Consider the following 15,566-nt stretch of genomic DNA (forward strand, 5'->3'; position numbering starts at 1 on the left):
AAGAACAAAGATAGGGTCAACATACTCTCTCTCTCTCTCTCTCTCTCTCTCTCTCTCTCTCTCTCTCTCTCTCTCTCTCTCTCACTCTTTCCCTTTCGCTCTCTTTCTCTCCTCTCCTTCTTTCTTCTTCTTCTTCTCTCTCTCTGTCTCTCTCTCTCTCTGTCTCTCTGTGTCTGTCTGTCTCTGTCTGTCTGTCTGTCTCTCTCTCTCTCTCTCTCTCTCTCTCTCTGTCTCTCTGTCTCTCTCTCAAAGGGATAAAATGACCTGATTGTGCATTATAGGTGCTTAATAAATTTTCTTAAATGAATGAAATGTTTGCAAACACTTTTATTATAAGCCCAAGGAAGTCTGGAAAGGCAAAAATTATTTCCATAGCATAGGCAGGGAAAGACAGACCAAGACAGGTAAAACAATTTTCCTAAAGTCGGATGGCTAATAGGTGGGACAACCAGAACGCAAACCCCATTTCCATCTTCCAGCTCAGCACTCTCTTTGCTCGACCACACTGTCTGTTCCTTATGTGATCACCCTCAAACCTCTAACAACCCTGTGAAGTAAAAGTTCACGTATTATTGTCCCTAATTTACAGATGAACAAATTGAGGCTTAAGGAGAAAGGCAGGTCTTCTAACTCTGAATCCAGTATCATTTCTATGAAGTCACGCTGCCTGATGATAAGGTGGGGATGGAATTGGAGTAAGAGAATTTCCTAAAATAATCTGAAAACCCCAGTTGGTCTCAATCCCTGCTCATTCTCCCTCTCAACCCCTGTAAAAGCCTCCTCCCCTTTGTGTCTCTGATCATCTTCCCTCTGACTCAATTAATGAATTTAAAAGGGCTGTGTCTGGAAAGCTTTAGGTATCCCTCACGTTCATCAGTGAGCTAATTTTCTGTTCTCAGGCAGACTAATCCCACTAGTTCCCAATGCCAATTCATTGTCAACCACTTGGGCATTTCACTTACAGAATGCTGAAGCCATATATAAGCAAGAATGGAATGAATCAGTGAATGAAATCCCTCTTTTTTTTTTCATTTTTTATTGTTGTGCAAAACACACTTCCATGTTGATCATTATTGTAAGAGCAAAGTCATCTTTAGCCAAAATCCCAAAATAAAACCCAAAATACACTAATGTCAAAGACGACTCCAACAGTTCTTTCTCTGGAGAAATCCCTTTTCATGAGATTTATATGTGACTATCTGATTCAATATACTTAATGGTTCCCAGGCTCTTCATCTGGGGATGAAGGGAAGTGGAAGACTGTAAAATCTTGAATGAGAAGAAACCTAGTAGAGTGTGGAATTCAAGGACCTGAGAAACAATTCATATTCTTCTCCTTACTACATATATGAACTTAGGCAAGATACTTCCCCCTTGGGGGCCTCAGTTTCTCTATCTGTAAAAGGAGGAAGTGGGATCCATATGTCCCAAGGTGCCTCAGAGATAATCTAGTCCAACCCACACACATCTTTCCTATAATACCTCTAACAAGTAAGTGGTCAGGGTAGCCAGATGGCTCAGTGGATGGAAAGCCAGGTCTAGAGATGGGAGGTTCTGGATTCAAATGTGGCCTCAGAGACTTCCTGGCTGTGTGACCCTGGGGAAGTCTGTTAAACCCCAACACCTAGCCCTTACTGCTCTTCTGCCTTTGAACCAATATACAATATTGATCCTGAATTAGAAGGTAAAGGTTTAAAAATAAAAATTAATTTTAAAAAATAAGTAAGTCATCCCCAATGGGGAGCTCACTACTTTCAGAAGTAGTCCATGAAGCTTTAGGTAGGTTCCCTTGTTTAAAAAAACAAAACAGTAAGCAGAAATCTCTACCCATTGCTCCTAATTCTTCCTCTCAAGCCCAAATAGAACAAGTCTAATTCCTCTTTCTGCAAGTCAGCCCTTTAAATACTTGAAGGCTGGTATGTCTTCCTTACTGCACACACTTCCTCCAATTCCATACATCTTCTCTATTGCCACATCAAACATCCCCATTCCTACAAAAAGTCCTTATCTCAAGGCCACCTGCCCTCCTGGTCACCTCCTCTCCACATCCTCCTGCCACCACTGACTGACCTATTCCTCCCTGCCTACAGCAGCACCTTCCACAGTAGACCTGAGACCTGGATCTCCTGACTCACATCCTCCTGGACCAATGCCCCAGTCCCTGGGGAAGTTAATTCACTCATCTTTGGCACTCCCACCCCAAAGCCCAACTCAGTGGATTGTGTGTAATGTGTAAACTCATCTAATCCGTCCACTGTATCTATTGCTGGCCCTAAACACCAGACCATGCTCCAGCTCCATCATCCAGCCATCCAACCATCCAGTCATCCACCCAGGTCATCTCGCCATTTAGTGCCTGCTGCCAATGTCAGCTCCTCTGTCCCTTCCTGCTCCCCAGATCAAGGCTCCCCTCTGGGGCTACCTTTCCCTCGGCCCCGTGCCTTCCCTCTAAGATTGTTTCCCATTTACACTATGTGAATGAATGAGGGAAAGAACATTTATTAAGCACCTGCTAACACTGTGGAGAGATAGATAGATAGACAAATAGATGATTGATAGACAGATTGATGATTGATAGATTGAAAGATAGATGATAGATAGATGATTGGTAGACTAATAGATAGATAGATAGATAGATAGATAGATAGATAGATAGATAGATAGATAGATAGATAGATAGATAGATAGATGGCAGACAGGCAGAAGGATGTGGGGAAGGATGGAGGGACAGATGGATGGACAAATGAACAGACAGATACATATAAACATACATAGATGGATGAATAAAAATATAAATGGATAGATGCAGACAGACAGGTACATACATACATACATAGATGGATAAAAAGATAGATGGATAGATGCAGATAGACAGATGGATGATGGATAGATGGACAGATGGACAGATGGACAGATAGATAGATAGATAGATAGATAGATAGATAGATAGATAGATAGATAGATAGATAGATAGATAGATAGATAGATAGATAGACAAAAAAATGAAGTTCCTTGAGGGCAAGAATGCTTTCTTTTTCAATCTTTGTCTCTCCCCAACACTTAGTAAAATGCCTAGTACATAGAAAATGGTTTTTTTTCATTCATTCATTCATTATCAACGTCCTTCTTAAAATGTAGCTCCTAAAAGTAGATATAATATTCCAGATGTGGTCTGACCAGGGCAAAGAACAACAGAATTATCACCTCCCTTTTTGTTAATACCATGCTTCCTTGAGGGATCTGCAGCAAAGCATATCTAACAGGAGTATTGACTTCTAAACTGTGTGACCGTAGGCAAGTCACTTAACTCCATATGCCTAACCCTTACCTTTCTCTCCTAGAGTTGATACTAAGACCGAAAGTAAGGGTTTTTTTAAAAAAGGAAGAAGATGTTTTGGACTTAGAGTCAGAAGAAGCTCAGGTTTGAATCCCTAGCAACAATAATAATTAATAAAATAACCACAACTAGTATTTATATAGTGTATAATTCAAAAAGCAAATATATTGCAAAGCAATAGTATTTGTAAATATTTAAAATATCTCATTTACAAGTATTATCTCATTTGATCCCCATAATAATCCTGGAAGGTAGGGACTATAATTGTCTCCATTTTATAGATGAGAAAACTGAAGCAAACAGAGGTGAAGTGACGTGCCCAGAGTCACTCAGGGTTACCCATTGATCTTGAGGACAAGATTTGAACTTGGGCCTTCTGGAATCCAGGTCTGGCACCTGCTGTACCACCTGCTGAACATGTATTTACAGGAAGATGATTTTTTTTCATGCCCAGGTGTAAGACATTATATTAAACTCTAGTGGATTTCTAGCTATTAGTACCAAACTCTCATTTCTGCCTGTCAAGATCTCTTCATATCCCAATTCATATTTCCTCACCTCGGTTCTCTCTCCTCATATTCTTTAAGTCCTGTGCCAAGTGAAGGGTAGAAGGATTCAAAGAGCCCCAAAATGGTTATCTGAGAAAGGGGAAGAGAGCTCAAAAGGGATCCGGAAAGAAACTAAACTGATTTAAAAACAAAAGATATCAATAAGAAAAATTTTATAGCATCAACTTAAATCAAACATGTTCAAATCTTATTTGCACTAATTACTACCTGTGTGACCGGCATGATTTTCCTCTATAAAATAAAAGGAAAGCAAGTAGGTAGCAGCACAGTGGACAGAGTGTCAGGCCTGGAGTCAGGAAGATCTGGTTTCAAATCTATTTGACAGATGTGATATGACAGACACTTCCTAGCTATGTGACCTTGGGCAATCACTTAATCCTGATTGCCTGGCCCCTTGCCACTCATCTGTCCTAGAACTGATACTAAGACAGAGGGTGAATGTTTTAAAAAAAGAAATGAAATTAAATTAAATGAAAGGGTTGTACCAGACTTTCTCTAAGATCCCTTAGAGCTCTGATATTCTTTTTCCTATGATCTAAAGACCCTTCCAGTTCTAGAAACCTAAGTGCTAAGTCCTTCTATTTCCTTCTGTGGCTCCTTTGACCCACAATTATTTTTCACTCTGAATTCCAAACTATTTACTCATTCACTCAGATAAAATTTTCTAAGACCTACTATGTGTAGAGCATCGTGATACGAAGTCAGAAGGAGAATGAAGAGGCCATAACGCCATTCCTCTTTGTGCCATTTCATTGTTGCCCAATTAAGTCTTGGTCATATTATCTGAATGCCTGGTATGCTATGAGTGGTTGATCAGCTAAGTAAGTGATTGCAAAATAGACAAGACAGAAAGGGCAGAGAATGGGAAGGTGAACTCAGAGGAGATTTTTGGATGTCTCGTGACCACCGACCCAAGAGGCACATGGCTTGTCCCTCAAAATGTGATATCCCGTGGCTGACACTTTTTCATGCCAAGTCAGCACCAACTCCAGGCACCGACAGGCAAAAAGGTTAGGCTCTGGAGCTAAAGAACTCAACACTCTTAACAGTCTCCTTTCCAGGGCTCTCAAACCCAAGAATGGTACCTGAGTCCCTCTCTCTGGTTCCCAGTTGAACCCCAAATTGTGGTGTGTCAGGGAGTTAATGGAATTCCCTTAACACACTTTGGTGGAAAAGAGGCTCTCACTTGGATCAGCTTGACCCAGTCATTCCTTTCTCCTTTTGGAGGAAAACAACCCCCAGACTCCCATGGCCTTTGACTTCTGACTTAATCCAGCTGGAGCAAGGTCCAGGAAAAGACGTGAGAGGCCCAAGGATCGATCCATCAAGCATGAAATAAATGAGCGGACGTGCAGATCTGGGAGACTGACGATCCAAAAGACATAAATCCTAATCCTGACTTTGTCACTAACTCCCTGTATGCCCTTGAAGACAGTCACTTTTCCTCTATTGACTTGTTCCTCCATTCCTGAAATGAAAAAAAAATATTACCTCACCCCACAATTGCACAGGAGTGGTATGAAGACTAAATGTGAAGGTATTTTGAGATACTAAAAAATACAAGGATACTCTTTTTAATAAACAAGAGAGACTCTCCAGGCTCTTTTCTATGAATCCCACACAAGACACCATTTTATTTTCCTATTCTAGACCTAATCTAGCCCAAATTCTTGGGAAGGTTACCGGGTATAGAGAGAGAGGGAAAATGTTCTAACCTAGACCCACACGCGTTCATCTCTTCCTCCTTTCCAAATTCTCATTTCCAAATACATCTTCAGCAATCATCTGCTGTACATGTCAAGTTCCATTCAACCCATTTCTCCATCATCAGCATTAACTCTCAGGCAGGTGACACCAAGCCCCCTTTCCCCCACCTAGGGGCCACAGTGATTCCCTCTCCCTCGCCCAACCCAGAAAAGCAGTCCAATCACCAGGCACCATCTGGCCACACTTAACTGGAAAGAGGAGGAGGGCAGGGAAGGGGGTATAACTATCAAGCGTGTGAAAATTAATGAACTGGTTCCCTTATACCAGGAGAAAAGCAAAGAGCCCTCAGAGCTCACAACCTCCTGAAGGGATCCGCTTTCCGGTTCATGGGATATAGCTCTTCTTGGTTTATCCTGCCCATGACCTACCGAGCTATTTCAGGATTTGAGGGTGGAGGAGACTTTAACGCTGATCAATCTCCCATTTTAGAGGTGAAGAAATTGAGACCCAGAGAAAGGAAGGAACCTGCCCAAAGTAACAGGTGTAGCAAGTAGCAAAGTCTGCTTCCAAAAACAATGCTTTTTCCACTACACTACTGCCCAGAAACCCAAAGCAGATAATCTAAAATCGAGTCAAATAGACCCAGCTTCCCGACAAGGGAGGATCATTCTCCTACAAATGGGCAGGAGAAAGTGGGGGAATTTCTCAGACTCCCAAGGCCATCAAACTTGGAATTTTCCACCCATGACTAGACTGCCTGGCTCTGCCTTTCGATCTACCCCAGAATTTTGCCTTAATGACCACCTCCCCCAAATAATATAGCCACCCCTCAAAAGGGGCCAAGGGACAACAACGTTCTACCCTTCCCCAAGATGGGACCAACTGGATTTGGTGCCCTAAGGAGAAGGGCTGACCAGCCAAGGGATTAAGGAGCCCAGGCAGGACCATATTCCTGACCTCATCCTCCACCACTTGCCATTGTGAAAAGCAATGATCCTGATCTCCCCCTACTCCCAAGGGAACAGCCAGTGATGGGGCCGACACCAGGGGACAGAAACTAGGCATGCACAAGACCGTCTGAGCAGCTCCCGGCCGTCCAGACAGTGGGGAAAAGATCTGATCTGCCGGCAGTTCCATTTCCTCCCTCTTTCCCCATTCTCACCCCCTGATTTTAAATGAGGCTGGGGAGAGTCGTAGGGGCTCACTGGCCTGCACTGAGCTGCCCCAGGACATTTTAATACCACTAAGGGTCTGTGTGTCCAAGGGCCCTTTAATAGTGTATCTTGTTTCTCCACTTTTCTTCTGACAACTGTTTTTTGCACCTTGAGGGAGGGGAGCAGGGGAAGAATGGTTCTGGTACTTACTTTTCTTTTTTGTCTCACAACATGGGATTTAAAGGTCTCGGGGGCTGAAGAAGACTTTCTGGGTCCTCTGCTCAGGCTTTATGGAAGCTGCCAGCCAGCTTGGGGACAGGCTTACCCAGAGTTATTAATAGTACCACCTGGTGACCCAAGCCTTCCTGCCCAACTTTGGGCAAAACTGAAGCAGCTGTTGACGGCTCCTTCTCAAATGTTCCCCTCCCAGCACTCCACGCCAGGGGAGACGAGCACTCTGCCCTCTGCCTCCCCAGGGGAGGCCATGTGGACTTGGCCCTCCCTCTCTGGAGAGGCTGCAATTCCAGGGGCTCACACTGAAAATGGGGCATTAATCCACCCCCACCCCCACCCCCATCATTTTACTGAGAGAGGAACTGAAACCCGTGAGGGAAAGTCCTTTCAGCAAGTCACACTGAGAATTTGTGGCACAACACAGGACTCTGGAGTCTGTTCTTTCCACCACAGAAGGCTGCCTCCCTGATTAACTGACCATCCAAGGAAACCGCTAAGCCAAATTTCAGAAAATGCCTCAAAAACCAATAACCAGGAAATGGGCTCGGATCGAGGACACACGTGATACCCAGAGGAATCACGCATCGCCAAGGGCGGGGGGGGGGAGGAAAAGAAAATGATCTTTGTTTCTAAAGAATAATGTTTGAAAATGACCAAATAAAATAATGTTTTAAAAAATGCTTCAAAAGCAACGAGACAGCAAGCTCCATACAAAGTCAGCCTCCTACTGCCCAAATAGATAGCATTCTCGGCAATCCTGTCTTGCTGGGTTTGCATGAAAATTGAGGGAGAGAAAAAGCAATATTCAGTGAGCCTCAAAAGGGCTATAAACCCACAAATACCACTATTAGGTCTGTATCCCAAAGAGGTTTCTAAAAAGGAGGTGGAGGGAGAGCCTACTTGTACAAAAATATCTATAGCTGCTCTTGGTGGTGGCAAAGATCTGGAAACTGAAGGGATGTCAATTTGGGAATGGCTGAACAAATTGTGGTAGAGGTTGGTGATGGAATACTCTTGTGCTGTAAGGAAAGAGCTCAAAAGATCTTCATGGGGGGTAGCTCAGTGGATTGAGAGCCAGGCCTAGAGATGGGAGGTCCTGGGTTCAATTCTGGCCTCAGGCACTTCCTAGCTGGGTGACCCTGGGCAAGTCACTTAACCCCCATTGCCTAGCCCTTACCGCTCTTCTGCCTTGGATCGAATACACAGTATTGACTCCAAGATGGAAGGTAAGGGTTTAAAAAAAAAGAAAAGATCTTCATGGACTGATGCAGAGTGAAATAAGCAGAACCAGGAGAACATCATACACAGTAACAGCAATATTGTACGATGATCAGCTGTGATAGACTTGGCTTCTCTCAGTAATGTGATGATCTGGGACAATTCTGAGGACTTAGGACAAAGAATGCTCTCTGCTGCCAGAGAAAGAACCAGTAGAGTCAGAAGGCAGATGAAAGTGTAGGGTTTTTAATAATATTCAAAACTGACCAAATAAAAAAATAAAAATAATTAAAAATTTTTTTAATTTAAAGAAGAAAGTGTGTGATTTTTCACTTTAGCTTATTTGGGTTTTTATTTTGGGGTTTTGGTTTTATATGAGTATTCTCTTACAAAAATGAACACTATGAAAATATGTTTTGCATAATAATACATATATAGACCAGATCAAATTGCTTACCAGTTCCAAGAGTGGGGAGAGAAGGGTGGGAGGGAGGGAGGGAGAGAGAGAATTTGGATCATTTAACTTCAGAAAAGACATGTGGAAATGTGTTATTTCATGTAATTAGTAAAATGAAATCTCTTTATTTTTTAAATACCAATAAAACATAATTAAAAACTGCAATATATACACATATGTATAAATTCGGTGGGCCCACAGTTTGTCACCAACCCCTATGCTGAATTTCTCTCTTAACGATACTGACCAGCTCCTCCCACTATCACCTGGGGTGTGCTCAAGAAGGCACACTCATTTTTAGTTTTCTGGCAAAAAGGAGTGGGAAGGTAAACCTGGCTCTACAAAAAGGAAACAAAGATTATAGGATGTACCAGAATACTAGAGCAGTGATTGGAGGCTTATCAAGGAAATACTGGAGGGAGCTACTTCCCTTCTACCAGCCAATCTCCAGTGAAACAGCTCAGGCCCACTGCAGCAGCCTGGTCCATCACTAAGGAGCCAGATCCCAGGGGGGCTGCCCTCCATGTGAGTGGACTGGGCTACAATAGCTTTTACTTGCTCAATTGCCTGCTAGAACAGCCAGGGCATCGGGCTGCCCCCTATGAGCTTCAGAAAGGTCTGTGGAAAGCCTGCTCAATTTGGAATCCTAAAACCTGAGATCGAATCTCAGCTCTACCTGTGCAGCCTTGGACAAATCATTCTGAGCCGCAGTTCCTTATGGCAAAATGAGCAGGGTTGGACTAGACAGCCTCTGAGATCCAGTTCTAACCATGATCCTATGATTCAAAAACAGAGGCAATTCCAAAGGTAGATGCTCCTTCCCTCTTCTATATTTCATCCTAGGACATTCCTTGGCTGGAGATGTAGGGGGAAGAAGGCAAGTGTTAAACCACCCCACTGCCATTATCCCTTAAGAATTTATTCTCAGGGGGTGCAGCTAGGTGGCTCAGTGGATGGAGAGCCAGGCCTAGAGATGGGAGGTCCTAGGTTCGAATCTGGCCCCAGACACTTCCTAGCTGTGTGCCCCTGGGCAAGTCACTTGACCCCCATGGCCTAGCCTTTACTGCTCTTCTGCCTTGGAACCAATACACAGTATTGAATCTAAGATGGAAGGGAAGGGTTTGTATTTTTTTTTTAATGTGGCCTCAGACACTTCCTAGCTGTGTAACCATAGGCAAGTCACTTGACCCCCATTGCCTAGCCCTTACTGCTCTTCTGCCTTGGAACCAATACACAGTATTGAATCTAAGATGGAAGGGAAGGGTTTGTATTTTTTTTTAAATGTGGCCTCAGACACTTCCTAGCTGTGTGACCCTGGGCAAGTCACTTGACCCCCATTGCCTAGCCTTTACTGCTCTTCTGCCTTGGAACCAATACACTGAAATGAAGGTAAGGTTCTACTATATACATATATATATATATATATATATATATATATAGTATTTATTCTCAGGGGCAGCAAAGTGGCTCAGTAGATTGAGAACCAGACCTAAAGATGAGAGATCCTGGGTTCAAATCTGACCTCAGACACTTCCTAGTGACCCTGAGTAAGTTATTTAACACCCATTGCCTAGCCCTTATCACTCTTCTGCCTTAGACAGAAGTTAAGGGTTTTTTAAATTTTTATTTAAAAAAAATAAAAGAATTTACTCTCCATTGGACCCTGAGGTTGGAATTTGTAACCACTCCCATGTGGTTGTACTTTCCAAAACACTCTCATGTAGGAGCCTCCCCACCCTCAGGGCCCTGTTTCTTCCTCTGTAACACGAAAAGACTAGACCACATGATTTTTAAAGGGCCTCCCAGCGGGAAGATACCAAAATGGTGCCCACGACCAATGCTGCCAATTCTCTGAAGTAGGAAATAATATGCATCTCAAGGCTGCCACTTGGTGGCTGTGTTCTGTAATCAACCTCCACAGCCTGAAGGGCTTTCAAAAGCAGCTGAGGATTGTTGTCCTACCAGCCAATCCTCTGTTTTCAGGACTTGAGATGTGAGGAGTCAGACTGAAAAGTGAGGGCTTCTGTGAGCACCCCAAAGAAATCCCTCAAGGATCACCGTTGACAACTCCCCAGTCTAGCTACCCAGATTCCCTCACTGTTTCCTGAGCATCGTGACATATAGGGCAGGCACCGAATACGCGCCTGAGCCCATCCCTTCATCTGTGGGACACCGGATTGGACGACATGATCTCTAAGGTTCCTTCTAGCTCTCAATCTGTGATTCCTTTCAGGGTCCTGCCTTGGATCTCGCTGCCTAGCTCAGCCCCACTAAATCTAAATACCATCCAATATACAAGATCATGAAAGCTACCTTGACTTTCTCAGCCTTGTAGTCTTTTCTCTGACTACTTCTCATTTTGATGGAGACAGACAGTGGAATAGAAGGGCCCCTCCTACTCTGAAATCTGGTATTTCTTGCCAGTTAGCACTCGATTAAACATGTTAATTAAATTAAATGAATTAAAACAGTCAAACCTGAATCGTAAAATCTGTTGTTTCAGCATTAGACAAGCATAAATTGCAGAAGAATCAGTTACCCATTCTGTAGCATCAATCGCCTCTATGGGATCTAGAATGTTCTATGCTTTGTGCCTACTCTACATTATTAATTACTCATATTGTTCTTTATTTGCCTTGGTTCTGAACTGTTCAGCATCATTAATTACCTGTACTGGTGGTCTACTGTGCTGTATCCTCACCCACCATGTTCCCATTCCAGAAGGGTAGCAAGACATCTCCCACATTGACAAATGGTGCCAGGTGGGACCTTGGGGAAACATGGGACATGTGCACTAAGGGCTCTGGCATTCCAGAAGAATCCCCCAAAACCTGAACAAGATGCTTATTTCCTTTTTGGGTCCCCGAGTTAATTTATGACATGTTAAATCCAAAACCTCCACCTCTACCTGAATTTGGCCATGCCCATTTTCCAGGGTTCTCAGGAAAGGTAGAGATTTTCCTGGAATGGGAGGTGACTAGCCCCCAGACCCTAATAAATATGCAAACCCTGATCTGGGGCTGCTACTCCATTATCTCTTGGGCTACTCCATCACCCTGGGAGCTGCTACTCCATCAGCTCTAGCTAGGGCTGCCACTCCAAGAGGCTACTCTACTAGTACCCAGGCTTATCCATAAGCCCTCAGGCTATCTTATTAGTCCCCAGACTATTCCACCAGCTATTAGACTAGTCCCAAAAACTTCTTCAAATAAAATTCTTTCTTCTGGGTTGAACGGAGTTTGGGCCTCCCATTCTTGGGGCTAGACTCTGCTGCAGACTTGGGTGTGTTTCTCCCACATCTATTTGGTGCTTCTTTATACAAACTTGTATGTTCTCATTTCATGGTCTTTGTCTCATCTTCCCAACTAAAATGTGAGCTCCAGAGGGCAGGCAGGAACCATGTCCATGTCCATGTCATTCATTAACGTGTCTTTCCTAAATACCCACACACTGTAAGCATTGGTAAATATTTTTCTAGTGAAAAGTCAATATTAACTGGCTATTTTGTAATCCCAGAAATCATTTCCCATATACATCAAGCCACGAGATTTGAAGTAGGCCCTTTCTAGGAAGTTCTGAATCTAGAAGATCTAGAAGGAGAGAATCTATCCAAATCTCTCTCAGTCAATGAACTGCATCAATTCAAGAACTTAAACCTTTAAGATGTTATCACATTACAATGTTAATTCATATCCTTTCCCATCCAAGTCACCTAAAGGAAAACCTAGCAACAACATATAACAAGGTAACAATCTAAAAAAAAAATGTAGTGGGGGAAGAGGAAAGAGAGAACTGAGGAAGAATACATTTTCCAAGGGACATAATCCCCACAGAGTGATTCTTATAAGTAATCATAACAGGGGACAACTAGGTAACTCAGTGGATTGAAAGTCAGGCCCAGAAATAGGAAGTCCTACGTTCAAATATGACCTCAGACACTTCCCAGTGTTAAATTTTAAATTGTGGTTGGACTTTGAATATATTAATTAGGTGGTCACCAGAGATTTAATTTCTAAATCCCAAAATGAATTACTAAAGTAAATGGAATCTATGGTAGTTTATTTACAATATTTACAATAGAAGGGAGATATTAAGGGATGAGAGAGAGAGAAAGAGAGAGAGAGAGAGAGAGAGAGAGAGAGAGAGAGAGAGAGAGAGAGAGAGAGAGAGAGAGAGAGAGAGAGAGAGAGAGAGAGAGAGAGAGAGAGAGAGAGAGAGACAGGGAGACAGAAAGAGACAGAGAGAGAGAGGGAGAGGGAGAGAGACAGAGAGAGAGAGAGAGAGAACTCTGGTTTCTTCTTATACCAGTAAGAATCTCTAAGCCCCAGCCAGGGGAAGAGAGTCTCAAGAAGTTGGGTCTTTCCTGGAGGCTTGATGCCTCCAGAAAGGCAGGGTCACTGAGTCAGCTTTTCACTCACCAATGGAGACAGTCTAAAAGAAATCTGGGTATCTGTATTCCAATCACTCCTCCCGAGTCAGTGCCTGAATGTCCGAATGAATGTCTATCTTCCCTTCCCTGAGTGACTGATCCTTCACTCCAAGCCTGGGTCACTGACTGTTTTTACTTCAGTCTTTTTTTTTTCTCTAAAGACCTTTTTCTCTTGTGTCACCTCCTCTAAATTTTCATGTCTACCAATTACAAGACACTTTTCTCCAGGACTGTCCATTCTTTACTTCTCACCTCTGGTTAGATTATATCTTTTTGGGTTACTTAACACCACTTTTGTCAAGTTCACCTTTTGTAGTTACTTAACACCTTTTTGTGATTAATTCACCTTTTTGTAGTTACTTAACACCTTTTTTTAGTTAAAATCTAAAAATAGATTGTAGCTTACAATTCTAGCTTCACTATAAAGGAAGAGCTAAGTACCTTCATTGTTATAATCAGGAGATTACAATTTTATCTTCACAATAAAGAGCTAAGTATCTTCATTGTTACAATCAGGAGATAGCTAAATCCAATCTTCACACCAGCTATGTGACCCTGGGCAAGTCACTTAACCCCCATTGCCTAACCCTTACCACTCTTCTGCCTTGGAACAATACACAGTATTGATTCCAAGATGGAAGGAAGGGCTTTATAAAAAATATTTTAAATTAAAAAATAGAATAAAAAACAAGTAATCATAGCAAATCCATTATTTTTGATGGTGAAAATATAACTGTTTCATGTAGAAAACAAATTTTAGAAAAGGCATTGAACTAAAAGACTAGAGAACTGGCTTGTACCTTAAACAAACTTTTCCCCTCTAAGGCTGTTTTCTTCTCTGTAGAAAGAAGCAGCTGGAGGGCAGCTAGGTAGCTCAGTGGAAAGGCCTCCAGATCCTAAATTCAAATCTGATCTCAGATACTTCCTAGCTGTGTGTCCCTGGGCAAGTCACTTAGGCCAAATTGCCAATCCCTTACTTGTCTTCTGCCTTGGAACCAATACTTAGTATTGATTCCAAGACAGAAGGTAAGGGTTTTAAAAAGGGGGGATAGAGGATTGAGCTAAACTACCTAAAATAATTTCCAGTTCCAATATTATATACTCTAAGAATATTATATACTCTACCTCTGTGTTTTTTTGTTATTTATCCTTTGTTTTTTCAAAAGGGCAATGACATCATGGGGTGATTGATGTCTTGATTTTTGTGTGAATTGGATTTAAGTGAGGTACAATTTCAGTCATCAGCTTCCCTCTCTTTCAGTCTTCCAAATCCAGTGGCACAACAAAAATCAAACAACTGATGATAGCCCAGGTTGCTGCAGATGACCTTCATTATCTAACCAAGATCTAAGTGATCTAGAGCACTTTCTTCCACCTTCATATCTGCCATTGGAACAAATTATTTTCATCCACTCATTCCATTGGGGAAAATCTTCAAATGCTTGAAGTAGACAAACTCCCGATTTGCCAACATATTTGAGACCTGTCATTATCTTTAACTTGGCTCAGCCCATCTGCCAAAATAGTTTATTGAGGTGTGGCTACTGTGCATGCTACAGTTTCTTGGAGCCACAGGTAAGATCTGGTGAGCAGGTGGACACCAAAGGAGGAAAGTAGCCCTAAAAAGGGCTCAGCAAGTCCACACACAAAAGGTATTACTCTTCTCTGAACACCCCATAGACCCCAGTTCTATGTCTATTAGGATGAATAGTAGCTGATATCATCATCATCATCATCAAAGACTTTAAGGTTTTCAAATTACACTAGAATCAGACTTGGACTCAACTCTTAGCCCTGGCACTAAGTATCTCTGTGACTCTCAGGAAGTCATTCAACTGCTCTGTATATCTTTCCTCATCAATAATGGTTACATTTTTTTAAATGTTGGGGGAAAAAAAGGTCAAATGTTATGATCTCTCAGGTCCCATCCAGTTCTAACATTCTATGATTCTTCTTTCTTATGGATATAAAAGTATTAAGGTTTCCCTATTTCTCAAGAATCTCTACAAAACCTTTTATAATAAGGATTTCTGGTGCCAACAGTTCAAGGGGTCCATGAGATCAAAACTTTTCATAATACTTTCATTTGTAATCAGTAAATATTGATAGCTATAATCACATAAATAAAGCTCATGGGGCTGAGGGGAGTCCTTGATAATTTTTTAAATAGTGTAAAGGGTTTTCAGCTTCTACTCTTCTTTCCCCCTGCTTTCCCTCAAAAGGGAATCGTAATGAGCAGTGAAGCAATCACAAGGAAGGAAGCAAAAAATCTAAATAATCCACAAAATAATCAGTTCCTGGACAATAATGAAATGAAGTTTTTTTATAATACAGCATGCCTAAAGAAGATGAAGGAAACTAGTAATGCTCGTGCACTATCGATGGAGCTGATCATTTTGGAGAACAATTGGGAATTATGCCCAGAGGGCTACAAATTACACCTACCCTTTTGATTCAGAAA

General features: G+C 42.2%; 1 long non-coding RNA gene across 2 annotated transcripts in view; it reads right to left on the bottom strand.

Moving 5' to 3' along the window:
* The window catches only part of LOC103105998 (uncharacterized), a 50,779-nt gene extending 43,612 nt beyond the window's left edge, over positions 1-7,167 (bottom strand). The window contains exon 1 of one of the 2 annotated variants that reach the window (XR_001629281.2): positions 6,978-7,167. This is a non-coding gene — a long non-coding RNA (uncharacterized LOC103105998). The remainder of the gene's footprint in view (positions 1-6,977) is intronic. The other variant, XR_008917394.1, reaches the window with a different exon arrangement.
* Positions 7,168-15,566: the final 8,399 nt, after the last annotated feature.

The sequence above is a fragment of the Monodelphis domestica genome, chromosome 3 (genome assembly GCF_027887165.1).
Source record: "Monodelphis domestica isolate mMonDom1 chromosome 3, mMonDom1.pri, whole genome shotgun sequence".
NCBI classification, from domain to species: domain Eukaryota; kingdom Metazoa; phylum Chordata; class Mammalia; order Didelphimorphia; family Didelphidae; genus Monodelphis; species Monodelphis domestica.